The sequence below is a fragment of the Otolemur garnettii genome, unplaced genomic scaffold (assembly GCF_000181295.1).
Source record: "Otolemur garnettii isolate 467f Iridium unplaced genomic scaffold, OtoGar3 scaffold00055, whole genome shotgun sequence".
Classification (NCBI taxonomy): Eukaryota; Metazoa; Chordata; class Mammalia; order Primates; family Galagidae; genus Otolemur; species Otolemur garnettii.
Window position 1 is genome coordinate 4,851,738 of NW_003852450.1, and position 14,763 is coordinate 4,866,500.

Sequence of the window (14,763 nt, forward strand, 5' to 3'; positions counted from 1 at the left end):
AGGATGTTAGAGTTTTATGTTTTCCAAGTTGGAGCAAATCTGAATGGTGAGAAAGTCCAAGATGTGACCTTGGGTGTGAGTAGCTTGCTGTGGTGGAGGTGAACATCCCTGGAAGTGGGAATAGCAAGGTATTGTGAAGTTAAAACATTTGATAGTTCATTCACATTAGCACTGAAATCACCAAGAGTAAGAGGCAGACACAGGAGTGAGATGAAGATGCTGAACCAGGAGCCAAGGTCTTTGATGAGTATGGAAGACTGACCAGCAGTTGTGGTGGATGGCAGAGACAAGAGGGGAAGAAGCTGGTTGGCTGAAGTGGGAAGAGTTTTTACATAGGGATGGAGGCATGATGGTACCTTACACGTTAATTGAACTAAAACTAAACCAAAGTGCTGTGTTAGTTCCATGAAATGCCGAAGTCAGCAGCAGCTGCCATTTGCTAGAAAACCCCCAGGACAGACATTAAAGTCAGCACAGAAAGAGCAACCTAAGCTGTTGGGTCAAGAAGAGACCCTGAGAAGAAATATCAGCAGGTTGATGACTGGGCCATTCCTCTGGGTTTCACCCAACCCATGTCTCTTGCCTTGACAGTTTCAACCCTCCCTTCCCCCTCTAGGCAGCTACCGGTGCCAACTCTCTACTCCATGACATAGTCCTGGCAGGCAAAATCATCCAGCCATCTTGGGCTGGCATCATTCCCAGGAGAAGCCTGAGAAGAGGTTTTGAAAGATGGAGCTGAAGGAAGCACATTTCAGGCACACTTCCCTACAGTGAGAAAGGGCTCATTAGCCAAAATGATCATCTTCCCAGGCCCATGCTCAGACCAACTTAAAAATAACTTGAGCTGCCTCTCCACCCTTTCATACAGGAGTACAAGTTGCTTCCTGCTCGGACAGAATCCACCCTAACCTCAGCCCTTCTAGAACACAAGCACCACTCTTCTAGCATTCCTTCTCCTTGTGAGTGTTGTGAACATGCACAAGATGCACTTCCAGGACACTGCACTCTCTTGTTCTCCTGTTTCACTAGGCTCTTTTTATTCAGTCTCCTTTGGAGGCTCCTTTACATTAACTTGACCTTTAGAGGTTGGAGTGTCCCAGTTCTCAGCACTCATCCCTACCTACACTCATGTCCTTTGTGATCTCAACCAGTCTCATGGCTGGAACGCCATCTACTCACCAAAATACACCAAACGCATATCTCTACTCCAGAGGGACTCTTGTCTTATAGATATCTATCTAGTCACCTCCTTAGCATCTCTAGTAGGCATCTCCAGCTTAGCATGCTCAAATGAACTTCTTTTCCCCCCATCCCCTGCCACATCTGTTCTTCCTGCAGTCTACCCCCATCTCAGTCAATGGGAACTCTGTCCTTCCATTTGCTCAGGGCAAATACCTTGGAGTCATCCTGACTCCTCTCTCTCACACCCCAATTATAGTCAATAAGCAAATCCTATCAGTTCTCCCTTTAAAAGATACCCAGAATTGAACCTTTCTCGCTACTTCTACCCCTACCATCCTGAACCAGGCCATCATCACGTCTTGAGTTAGCAGAATAGTTCATAGCTGGACTCTGCTTCTACCCTGTCCCAAACAACAGCCAGAGTGAACCTCTAAATAACATGAAATCAGACAGAACGCTCCTACACCCCAAAGCTTCCCATCTCATTTAGCATAAAAGCAAAGCTCCTTACGCTGGCCTGGAATAATCTGGCCTCCCTCAACCCCTCAATCGTCATCTCCTGCTCTCTGTCTTGTTCACCCTGCTCCAGCTACACTGGCCTCCTTGTTTTTCTCACATACTTCTAGGATGCTCCTGCCTCTAGACCTTGGCGCTTGGCTATCCACTGCCTAGAACTTGTTTTTACCAGTGTCCACAGTTTGCTCTTTCCCTTCCTTCAAGCCTTTGTTCAATTGTCCTTCTTCTCAGGGAGGCCTTTTCTGACCACTCTACGTAAAATATATTTAATATTTTCGTATAGAGCAGTGACTGCTGTCTTCCTGTTCTCTTTACTCTTTCCATTTTTCTCCATAGACCTATCATTTTTGGAGACTATATATTTATTAAATATGAATGGACTCTGTAAGAGCAGAGATGTTCGGTTTTATTCATTCCAGCATCCCATGTACTTAGCACGATACCTCCACCACAGAGGTACTCAGTAAATAGCTGTGGAACAAATGTAATTCAATCCAGCTGGCTGTAGGGAAACTTCAGAAATCTACAATCCTCTGGATGCCAGCACTATGAGCAAAACGGCAGTTTTTATAACAAAATCCTCCTCTTTCAAGCCTTCATAGAAGCATGACTTTAATTAAGCAATGAGTCTTTCTGGACCCTTGTATATTTACACAACCATATCTCTGATGCCAGCAGAGGTGGGCATTGCCTTCTTTTGGTTCCTAGTTCCTGTGAGAAAGTCAACAGTGGCTGCTGACCTAGCTTGGGGGTGAGCATAACTATTAAACACCAGCACTCAATAAATTTTACTGTTGGGGTTATTCTTTTACAGTGCAGAGGACTCTATGATAATCTTGTTGTAATTGTGTGAGTCTCTGGGCCAAATGTGTTTAAATTATGTAGCAAATGTCTCAGCTCAGGGCCCATAGCACAGTGATTACAGCACCAGCCACATACAGGCGGGTTTGAACCTGGCCGGGGCCAGCTAACTAACAATGACAACTGCAACAAAAAATAGCTGGGCGTTGTGGTGGGCGCCTATAGTTCCAGCTACTTGGGAGGCTGAGGCAGGAGAATCACTTGAGCCCAAGAGTTTGAGGTTGCTGTGAGTGAGCTGTGATGCCACGGCACTCTACCAAGAGCTACATAATAGACTCTGTCTCAAAAAAATAAAAAAATATATAGCAAATGTCTCAAAATAGATCTTTCTACTGATCAGGTTTTTGGGAGATCTGAGTTCTGGTCCCCGCAAGTTCTTCCCTCAATTTTCTAGTATCTTCCATGGGAAAAATGTGGGCTGCAGACCAGATCATTAAGACCCTTTCTTGATCTACAATTATGGTTTTCTTAGAAGAGTTCCCATTCCTGAGTCACTAAAAATGCACGTGATTATCTCATTGGCTTTCCCAGTACATAAAAGAAACTTTTTTTTTGGTGACCTTTGTATTGGTCAGTAAGTTGCCAGGACTTTTTCAGCTGTGAATGGCAGAGCCCTAACTCAGACTGGCTAAAGGAAACAAGGATGTCTATTGGCACCTGTGACTGGAAATTTCAGGGGTAGAGACGCCTCTGGCAAGCTGGATTCCAGGACTTATAGGATATAAGGAGGACCCAGTCTCTCTTTATATTCTAGCTCCACTTTCTCCTGTGTTTATTTCACTTTCACGTAGGCTCTCCTCATAAGAGGACCCTAGCAGCACGAAAACAATACCTGCCAGCTTCAAATCCAAGAGGAAAAGGGCTTCTTAAGACTTTCGGAATGTTAAAAGCTGAATCTCATTGATCTGCTCTGGGTCATGTGTCTTTCCCTGAATCAGGGGTATGGAGAGCCAAATTGGCCAGATCTGTGTCATACCCTATCCCCCTGCCTCCTGGAGCTGAGGTGGTGGTGGGGCCGGCCCACCCAACAATGTAGTGGGAGAGAGCAGCGGTCAAAAGACTTTATTTCAGTCGCCATTAAGCTATAATTTTCTTATAGGTACTGAATTAATTTTGCATGGCTTCTGTAAAAAATTACTATAAACTGGGTGGTTTAAAATAACAGACATTTATACTCTCACAGTTCTGGAGGCTGAAGTTCTGAAATAAATGTGTTGGCAGGGCTGTACTCTCTCTGGAAGCTCTAGGAGAAAATACATTTTTTTTTTTAAGAGACAAGGTCTTACTCTGTCACCCACTCTGGAGTGCAGTGGCATGATGATAACTCAGTGCATCCTTGAACTCCTGGGCTCAGGCCATCCTTCTGCCTCAGCCTCTGGGGTAGTTGAGACTACAGGTATATGCCACCACACCTGGCTAAGTTTTTATTTCTTTTAGAGCTAGAGTTTCATTGTGTTGCCCAAGCTGGTCTCGAACTCTAGTCTTCAAGCAATCCTCCTGCCTCAGCCTCCCAAAGTACTGGGATTACAGGCATGAGCCACCAGGCCTGGCCAAGAAAATACATTCTTTGCCTCTTCCAACTTTTGGTGTTACCATCATTTCCTTACAGCCATATCACTCCAATCTCTGCTTCGATGGTCATCTTATTTCCTCCTCTTATGTCTATTAAATATCCCCTGTCTTCTCTCTCTCTCTTTGTTTTTTGGAGACAGAGTCTCACTTTGTCACCCTTGGTAGAGTGCCATAGCGTCACAGCTCACAGCAACCTCCAGCTCTTGGGCTTAGGTGATTCTCTTGCCTCAGCCTCCCGAGTAGCTGGCACTACAGGCACCTGCCATGACACCCAGCTATCTCTTTGTTGCAGTTCGGCCGGGGCTGGGTTTGAACCCACCACCCTCGGTATATGGGACTGGTGCCTTACTCACTGAGCCACAGGTGCTGCCCCCCTGTGTGTCTCTTACAAGGACGCTTGTCATTTGATTTATTTGATTGTTTTTAATATAGTTGATATTAAAATTATGTCAGTGTGAGGGGGCCAGGCATGGTGTAATCCTAGCACTCTGGGAGGCTGAGATAGGAAGATCACTTGTGCTCAGATGTTCTAGACCAGACCAAGGAAGAGCAAGACCCTATCTACACCAAAAATAGAAAAAATTAGCCTGATCTAGTTGCACCTGCCTGTAGTCCCAACTACTCAGGAGGCTGAGGCAGGAGGATTGCATAAGCCCAGGAGTTTGAGGTTGCAGTGAGCTATGATAATGCTACTGTACTCTACCCAGGGGGACAGAATGAGACTTTGTCTCAAAAAACTCCCCCCTAAACAAAAACAAAACAAAAACCCAAAACCCAAAAATAACAACAACAACAACAACAAAATCCTAGTGAGAATACACCACAGTTAGAAAAATATTTTCAAACCTGACTTCTTATTTCAAATGAGTAATAAACATTTCAAATCTCAACGACTGGCCTTTTCTTGTGTAGGTAAATGTTTCTAGGAACTCCATACTAGATTAGAATTGAAACAGGACAAAAATCTTGTGGACAGATCAACAGAAACTCAAAGAAGACAGCGGTGTAATACATGTTTTCAAATATATGTCATTTTGTCCCCTATTTCCACCCACATTCAGCCTAAGCACCTGCCCTTACTGGTTGCTCAGGTTGGACTGGGAGTGCTCTGGTTGTTGGTATTTTCCCTTGAGGCATCTTGGCAGCAATTCTGGCCGTTTAGATCCTTGGATATCACAGGGGCTGGGCAGGTGGCTCTACGCTTTATCAGCAGGATGAGTCTTACAGGTGTTTCACATGGCTGGTGACTGGTGACTAGAGCCTGGCAGACATTCTGCTCCTTTGATCTACCAACCTTCCCCAATTCCGGAGTTAAGGAGCACCTTAGATTCTTTTCTGTGCTTCGCAGGTGCAGCTCTGTTTTACCATCAAATACCATGTTCTCTACTTAAAATTTGTGGAATTTGAGAAGAGAGAAAAGAGTTGGGTATTGTGGGTTTCTGCTTCTTTTCTGCTCTGGAGAGTGGACTCAACTTAGATCTGGCACCCAAGATCAACCTGTGTATGTTGGCAGCGTTAGTTTCCAGTGTTGGAGTCAGAATGATGTAATGGAAAGAGCTCTGGCCTGGGCCATTGGTGGGCAGATCCTGTTCAGCCACCACCTTGCTGAGTGACTTTGACCAGCCTCTTCCCTTCTCTGCTTCTCCATTTTCTGTGTTTAAAATAAGAGGATAGGACTAGATGTTCTGTGAGGCATCTTCTAGCTCCATCGTCTGTCAGATCTCTACAACTTACACTGTCCCTTCATTTGGGAAGTCTTACAGGCCATTTCTTTTTCTGGAACTATTGCCTTCTCCTCCGCCTCCGAAATTGTGGATGGTTATATTCAGCATGCCTCTAAATAAGGTCCCAAAGTACAGGATTGTGGTTAGAGTTAAGAGTGGTTCCCAGTAATGACTATATTAGGCATTTATTACACATTGAGTGGGCACTCCAGGCAGGTGCTGGGGCTATAAAAATGAATAAGATGGAGCACCTGCCCTGAGGAGCACACAGTCCAAAGATGGAGGCAGACGAATAAATCATCGATCAAATTACAGTGTGATAAATATCACTATACGGTTATTCATAAGGTGTCATGACATACAGACATGTAAGTCTCTCTGGAGTATATCAGGGATGGCTTCCTGGAAGAGGTGACACATGAGTGGACACTGAAGTGATGCATGGGAGTTTCCTAGGTGGGACAGGGATCAAATCAATCAGAATGCTCACAATTAGTGTATTCTCTCAACCGATACTTGCCAACTGTCATGGGACATATTGGCTCCTTTAAAGACAAAAAGCTATGTCTTCCACTGTCTAATTATTCCCATGGGTCTTACACATGGATTGAGACAGCTGTGCTTTCAATTGGAACCCCACAGGCAGGTCCTGAGTGAGCTGGGAAAGCTGGATGGACTTCAACTTTGATAAGGACCCTGAGACAGCAGAACTGTGGGCTCCAGCAATACCGTTTTTGATATTCCACAGTATGATGAATGCTTGCTGTCTGCATTCTGTACACAGAAACATTCCCTTCTCTGCACCCCTTTTCCTTTTCCACTTCTGGTGCAAGTTAGGAGGGAATGGAGAAAAGAGAGATAAAAGCTGTTGGCTTCTGAGTATTTCTAAGGTCTCCCTGTGATTCTACTTAGTCACGCACGGCAGGCTTCTTGGAGGAAGTACTCAGAAACGAAGGTAAGGACTAGCTTGATTAATTAGGCTGACATCTTAGCTAGGCTCTTAGGGCTCCTCACCGCTGCTCACAGCCAAGCCACGCTTCCGTGCCGTTGACCTTTGTTCCTCTCTAACCTCCCACCAAGTAGAATCAGGTTTGATCACTTCCCCATTTCCGTTCGCTGGCTGGACATGTACCTTAGGTTCATGATTCAAAGCTCTCTCCGTCTAACTGGTTCCCGGCACCGTGCGCTTGGACTTGGGCGCCGCCAGGCTGCGGCCGATTCTTCGGACTGTGAATTACCTTCCGCGGCTGCGCTTGACTCCGCCCCCCTCACCCGGCCGGTGGTTCAAGTGTGGGACTGGAGCTGGGAGCCGAGAGGCAACACCCCTTGCTCACACACTGCAACCTGCTCCCTTGGGGAGGGATCCTCCGGGCTCCAGCTCCCGCTCGCTCGGCTCCGCCAAGCTGCGGGCAGCAGAGAGCGAGGAGGGACCGAGACCTGGCGCTGCCGGTTAACAGTCCCCGCAGGAGGGGCATCGTAATTACTCACTGCGCTAATTGCCCGTCATTAAAGTTCAGGAGACAGTCCGAAGAGGAGCCTGGAGTGGAAGAAGAGGCAGGTGGTGTCTGGGGCTTGGGCTGCCGGCCGGGCCAGGGTTAAGTGCTTGCCTTCCCCGCTGCCCGGCTTTCGGCCAGCTCGCCTTCAGTGAGAGGCCAAAGTCACTGCCAGGGACCCAGAAGGTACGTCGCGAGCCGGCCGACCCACATCGGACCCCTCCCCCATCACGGCCTCTAGGAGGAGGCAGAAAGTGGGGGTTCCTGGGTAGGAAGCCCCTGCCAGCCTGGAGTCCCAGAGCAGAGCTCGAGAGGGGCTGCGAGGACACAGAGATGGCCGATGAGATTGACTGGCTGGACTTGCCAGGCCGGTGGGCCTACGGAGTTGACGGCGGTGGGAGAATCTTCTTCATCAAGTACGTTGCTTTTCACCTCCTTTTAAAATTTCCCTTCATTTTTTTTTCCTTTAAAGTTGTCCAACTTGAAAGGTGGTGGGGCTGGGGGCAAACTGGAGAAGGTGGGGGAAGCTGTGGCTGGAACAGCGGGCATGACTAATAAGTTTATCACGATGCCTGTTTGAATATGTCTCCCGCCTTTTCCTCAATGGATCAAAGTCCAGTGAAGGCCCAGGGTTCCCCCAGCCTGGAATGGCAGGGTAGGGCAGAGGAGGTGCCGGCCTTCTCCTGTCCCTGATCACTGCCTAGGTCCCCAGGAGGATGACTAGACCAATGCCCAGCCTGGAGTTTTATTCAGCTTCTTCCACTGAAAGGGCCAGAGGTGGGTCTCTCTTCCCTCAACCCTCAGACTTTCCTACAGGGAGCCTTGGGCTAAGTGACAACTTATTAGGAGAACCTGCCTCTACCACTCAGTTCACTCCAGACAGTGTCCCCAGGACAGCAGCTCCTCTCCCTTCTTCCTGCTCCTTTATGGGGCTTTGGTCGAGACAAAGAAGAAGACACCCACCGTATACTTAGCATTCTTCAGAGAGAGAGAGAGAGAGCCCTTGCTCCTCTTAGCAATACATTAGCACTGTTATATTAATTTCATAAACTAAAATGGCTTGGGCAAAATCTCATTATAACAGAGTGGCCCTGCTGGCTCTCTCTTGGCCTGCTTCTACTACAGTCATCTTTTGCCAGGATAGAAATCTCCCAATGATGAAACGTGTCCAGAAGCACAGCATCCCGAACTGTCACCCACCCTTGATAAGCTTCCCCTTCCTCAAGAAAGTCACTCACAAGACATTAGCACTGAAGGGAAGCTTAGAAGCAACCCCTTCATTTTTCAGATGGGGAACTAAGGTCCAGAGAGATTGCAAGTACTGGTCTGAGAGAAAACCACTTGTTAATCAGAGCTGGACTCAGCCTAGCTGGTGCTGGCTCCACTATGCTGCTTTTCCCCTGTACCAGACTGTCTTCTCAGGGGCTCAGTCAGGCAACGGCTCCTCTTTGGTGTGTCTCAGTTTCCACATTTGCTTTAGGCCTTTCTTCTGTAATTATCAATGTCATTACCATAATTAATGTTGCAATTATATTATCTTCTTAGAAATTAACACCACTAAAGTTCTTGACCCTAGGTCAGATTCTTTAATAATTGAACTTCTCCTATATTAAAACTGGAGTCCCCTCGGTCAGTGACTTGGGACTTTATAGTTCACAGGAACTTATTAAAACAGCTGATTCCTGACCCCTGCCTTGGGAGATTCCTATTCAGAAGATCTGGGGCAAGGCCTTAGAATCTGAATTTCTACAAGTCCCAATCACAGTTCTGATGAAGTTCTGATGAAGTGGTTAATTCTGTTCTTTCTTCCTCAAGTCTCTTGCTTGCTGTCAGCTTCTTTTCGTTTCTCATTCTAAACTTTTATTGCGTGTCCACTCTTTGTTTGCTGCAGCACTAGGTACGAGAGATGAGAAAACAAGATATAGCTTTTTCCCTGTAGGGTAGCAGTGAGAAAACAACAATCAACGTTTATGAAGTAACATAATACGTGCTTGAGATGTTTGCACGATACTAAAGGAACATGGGGAGGAAAAAACTAATGCTTTCCTAGGAGTCCAGGGGGTGCCTCCCCAAGGAGGAGGTGGTTCTGGAGGAGATTGACAAGTGGAGGGGGCTTTGGAAACAGAGGTCTATGGAAAGAAAGGCACAGGTGGGTTCTGGGGTACAGGTTTCTTGGAGCATCCAGAGGGGCTCCATGGTGATGGAGCAGAGGATGCCGGGATGCTGCAGAGGGTGAGGCAAAGCAGATAGAAGGCTGGAGAGAGGCCTTATTTGTGAGGCTCAGGGGTGTTGGCCTTCATCCTCAAGGCCATGGGAAGCCAAAGGAGATTTTAAACAAGGATTTGACATAGTCAGATCAGCATTTAGAACCATGCCTCCATGGATGTCATCAGCAGCTCCATGGATGACGATTTGAAGTTTGAGTGGAAGGTGAGGGGAGAGACTTGAGGTATGGCAAGCAGTTAGGAAGCAATTTTGAAAATCTGGAAGACAGCTGACAGGGATCTGAATTAAAGTGGTGAGAATAGAGGTGAAGAGGAGGGAGAGATGGGAGCAATCTTTAGGAACAGAATTGAGAGTGTTCATCTACTGCCTAGAGGTTGGGGAGGGGAGAGGAAGATAATCAAAGATAAATCTCAGAATTTCTAGCTGGGTTTGACAGAGATTAGGAGTCTGGGAAGAGGAGCACGTCTGAATTTGAGGTCGCTACGGGACATTCAAGGAGTGATGTCAGGCAGACAGGGGGATGTACAGGACAGGGGTGGAAGAAAGAGGCCTGGGCTGGAAAGAGAGTCCTAGGAATCATCATGTGGAAGAGAACCACACAGCAGTGTGTGAAGGAGAAACCAGGAGGGTTCTCAGGCAGCTCCAGCATTAAGGAAGGGATCGAGAAAGAGAGGCTGGGGTTAAGTAAGACCAAAAAGTCCCAGAGTTGGGTGGTGCCAGGACCAGGGTAGCGTGCCACTCCAGAAGGCAAGGAAGAGGGATGTTAAGAAGCAAGAAATTCAATAATGTTGATTGCAGCAGAAAAGCCAAATGGGCTAAAGATTAGAAAGTACGTACTGGATTTAGGAAAGTAGTTTCCCAAGGAAAGTGGGGAGGATGGGAACAGGAACCAGACTGTAGAAGATGGGTGACTGGGATGCCGGAAAGTGGGGAGAGCTAGGGGAGACTAGTTTCTAGGCAGGATATTTGGTCAGCAAGAAGAGAAGTGTGAGATGGGGAATGCTGAGACTACAGAAGACACAGCAGGAAAGGAGGGTAAAGGGATGGGTCCCACAGGGAGAAAAGTCAAAGATTCAAATCTGGGCTTCTCAGGAGAATGAGGAACTATAAAAGATGGGAGCGGACATGAAGTATCACCCAGGAAGAGGGACTAGCCTTTATGGGAGAAGACCACCTCTTCTCTAATGAGGAGACAGGATTAAAGGCTAGGTGAGAATGTGGGTAAATTTTGGTAGTAGGATGCTTGGGTGTTTTCTGTTTTTTTTTCTTCTATTAAGATCTGGGTAGGAAGGGCAGGTTTGAGACTTGAGATTGGTGGGAGCCTTAGAACACCCTTCAAATGGCACCTGACTGGGGACTTTAGAGGATATTCTTGGAGGTGCTTAGGGCCCAGCTAAGCTTGGACTCTGGATTCATAGTGGCAGAAGTCCTCCCAGTTCCAGTTTCCCCATCAGCCCAGTGCTGGAGGAGACACAGACTGTGACTGCTTTGTTCTAGGCCAGGGGCTGACAAGGGGAGGGCAGTGAGAAGACAAGCGGAGAGGAAGTTGAGGGTTGTGTTGGGAAGTCAGGGTGTGGTGGGGTTGTCCATGACATCCAGGTGGGGTGGAGATAGGTGGGAAGTCGGAGAGAGCCAGCAGTGTGAGAGAAGGGGAGAGTCGGGGCTAGAAAGTCTCAAAGTAGCTGAAGAGGAGATGTAAGGGGATGTGGGCATGGCTCAATTTCACTCCTATCCCTTTCCTTTGTTGGCTTCCTCTCCTTTGAACCAAAGCCAAGACCAGTATGTTAGAGGTCTTCTCCTCCCAGTGGCTCCAGGGCTCCAGGGCTCAAGGGTTGCTACAATAGTGACAAGTTTCTTCTCTGTTCATTAGAGGGGTAGGGAGGTCAGCTAGGAATTCTCTTCCTCTACCAGGTGTCCTACACTAGAGAAAATTAGTGGAATCGAGAGGGAGGAAAAAAGTGTATGTTCAAAGACTTGTACACAAATGTTCATAGCAGCTTTCTTGGTAATGGCTTGAAACTGAAAACCCCCTGTCCATAGGTTCATCAACAGGTGAATGGACGAACACACTGTGCTACGTCCTGCCATGGAGCGCTACTCAGCAATAACATGGAGCAAACTGCAAACACACACTGCAACTTGGGAGAAGGAAAGAAGGGAAGAAGGAAAGTCAGGCAGAGAAGTCTGGCTTGTACAATTCCATTTATATAAACCTCTAGAAACTCCAGAAAATACAAAAGAATCTGTAATAACAGAAAGTAGATCAGTCTTTGCAGGGGTTAGGGTGAAGATACTAAGAGCTGAGATGAGGGAGGGAGGAATTATAAAGGGCACAGGGAAAGTTACAGGGTTTCTTTCTTTCTTTTAATTATTATTATTTTTTTTTTTTTGGAGACAGAGCCTCAAGCTATCACCTGGGGTACAGTGCTGTGGTGTCACAGCTCACAGCAACCTCCAACTCCTGGGCTTAAGTGATTCTCTTATCTCAGCCTCCCGAGTAGGTGGGACTATAGGTGCCCGCCACAACGCCCAGCTATGTTTTGGTTATAGTTGTAATTGTTTGCCAGGCCCAGGCAGGATTCAAACCCACCAGGTCTGGTGTATGTGGCTGGTGCCTCAGCTGCTTGAGCTACAGGTACCACCAGGGCTTCACTTCTTGATATGGGGATAGTTTCACAGGTATATACATACAAGTATGTCAAAACTTACTAAATTGTACACTTTGTATGTAGTCTCAGATATCTTACCTTGATAAAGATTTAGAAGAATCTTTCTCAGTGGAGTTTATTGTATGCCAATTATACCTCCATCAAGTGGAGTCTTATCCTGGGTCCCAAGGCCCCACCCTAATGCCAGGATGACCCAGATGATCTGAGAGTCCTCTCTTCCACATACCCATATTGGCCAGAATGGTCAGGTGCCTACTTCATGCTGGGTCACATCTGGTCTGGAAAGTTGTATGTCACGTGGTTGGTAGGGGGTTGAGAAATGTCACTGGGCTCATCTGCCATCAGACAACAAGCCTGGAGGATCGGCATTGTTGGGGTACACTCCAAACTTGCTGAGTGTGAGCTATTAGAAAGAGTTTGGGTTTGGGCCCATAGCATAGTGGTTACGGAGTCAGTCACATACACGGAGGCTGGCGGGTTCGAATCCAGCCCAGGCCAGCTAAGCAACAATGACAACTGCAACAGAAAAATAACCAGCATTGTGGCGGGTGCCTATAGTCCTAGCTACTTGGGAGGCTGAGGCAAGAGGTTGCTGTGAGCTGCTACACCATGGCACTCTACTGAGGGAGACACAGTGAGACTATCTGAAAAAAAAAAAAAGAAAGAGTTTGAGTTTTGTGGGGGACAGATCTAGTTCTGAATCTTGGCTTCATCACTTTTTGGTTATGATTTTGGGAAAATTGCTCAATTCTCTGAACCTTGTATGCACAGTCTGTAAACTTCCTACTGTGAGAGAATGCTGTGAATGAAAATATGTGGCTCTGTAGACACCGGAGGACTATTGGTTCACTCAGCCTCCTCCTCTTCTTATCCGTTAGAGAAGCGGCCAGTTAAGGATGGTCCTGTTCTTCCCACCTGACTTCAGCAATCACCTCAAGTGTTTCCTCTTTAGTGAAGCCTTCATGCTTCTCCTCCTTAACCACTTTATCCCCGTTAGCATCCTTTTCTCTGCCATGGCAATGCGTTTTCTGCACACACAGAAAGTATAACAGGGATTAAACTTCCTACACATCGTATTGTTACCTCTGTGTACAAGAGGGGGGTACGTTCTTTGAGATCAGGGATCAGATATTCATTTCTGAGTCCTCAGAGACCTCTTTGTAAATCCTTTGTGCACGTGAATGAATGGATGGTACATGACGCTCTCTTCTCTGCTGTCTGGGATCAGATAGTCAGTGCCGATGTGAATTTGGAAATAAGTGTCCCGCTCAGGGAAGCCTGCCTTATATCTTGACACTTTCTTATTGGTCTTTCTGTAGTGATGAGGAAAAGTCAACCAGCTGGGTCCACCCTAGTACGAAATCACCCATCCAGAGTGGACATTCCTTTGGCCCAGGTAAGAAACTTGTCTGTCCCTGCCTTTGCAATTGAGGAGGAAGCCATAGCTTGAGAGGGCAGCAGGAACCCTTTGCCTTAACTTTGCTTCTGAATTTTGCCTCTCTCCATGGTCAGACTCAGTGTTTGAACTGCCACCTGGGATACTGAAAGAGGGTTGGTGCTCCCCTCGAGGCCTCTCCAAGCTTCTACCTCTATGGTTAGTATCTGGGACAGACTTTTATGAACAAAGATTTCATGCCTCTCTCATCCTCTCTCATCCTGTCTGTCCAATCAGAAAGTCCCCTCTGTTTTGAGATCCCCTGAACTGGCCAGAAGAAGACGGACAGCGCTGGCTGAACCCTAGAACCATATGTCATGCACAGAAGATAGGAAGCTTCCCAATCTATGCAGCCCAATGCAATTGCCATGAACCACATGTGTCACCGAGCAATTAAAATGTTTCTAGCACTACTGAGGACCTGAATTTTTGATTTTAATTAATTTAAGCCTAAATAGCCCCACATGGCTAGTAAGAACTCCTTCTCACTGGGGAGCTATGTAAAAGAAAGGGGACAAGACGAACACTGATCGGTTACTATGGCAAAGACACCACTGCTAGCCCACAGGGACCTCAGGGAGTGGGAAAGGAAGGACACATCTAAGTCAATAAGCAAAAGAGGCCAGGTGCAGCAGCTCACACCTATAATCCCAGCACTCTGGGAGGCTACAGTGGGAAGATCACTTTAGGTTAGGAGCTTAAGACCAGCCTGAAGAAGCATGAGACCCCGTGTCTACCCAAAATAAAAAATACTTAGACATGTGTGGTGGGCGCCTGTAGTTCTAGTTACTTGGGAGGCTGAGGCAGGAGGATCACTTGAGCCCAGAAGGTTGAGGATATAGTGAGCAGTACTGATGCCACTGTGCTCTATGTGGGGTGACAAAGCAAGATTTTGTCTCGAAAAACAAAACCAACCAACCAAACAAACAAAAAAACCCCACCAACAATAACAACAATAGAAAAAGCAAAGGAAAGGATTTCAGTCTGAGGTGAAGAGGTAGAGATGCCAAGAATCAGAGGCCTGGCTCAGCGCCTATAGCTCAACCGGCTAAGGCGCCAGCCATGTACACCTAAGGTGGCGGGTT

General features: G+C 46.9%; 1 long non-coding RNA gene across 1 annotated transcript in view; it reads left to right on the forward strand.

Annotated features, from left to right (window-relative positions):
* The first annotated feature begins 7,142 nt into the window (after nucleotides 1-7,142).
* LOC111726157 overlaps nucleotides 7,143-14,763 on the forward strand; it is a 10,894-nt gene continuing 3,273 nt past the window's right edge. The window contains exons 1-2 of the long non-coding RNA XR_002774005.1: nucleotides 7,143-7,764; nucleotides 13,563-13,639. This is a non-coding gene — a long non-coding RNA (uncharacterized LOC111726157). The remainder of the gene's footprint in view (nucleotides 7,765-13,562; nucleotides 13,640-14,763) is intronic.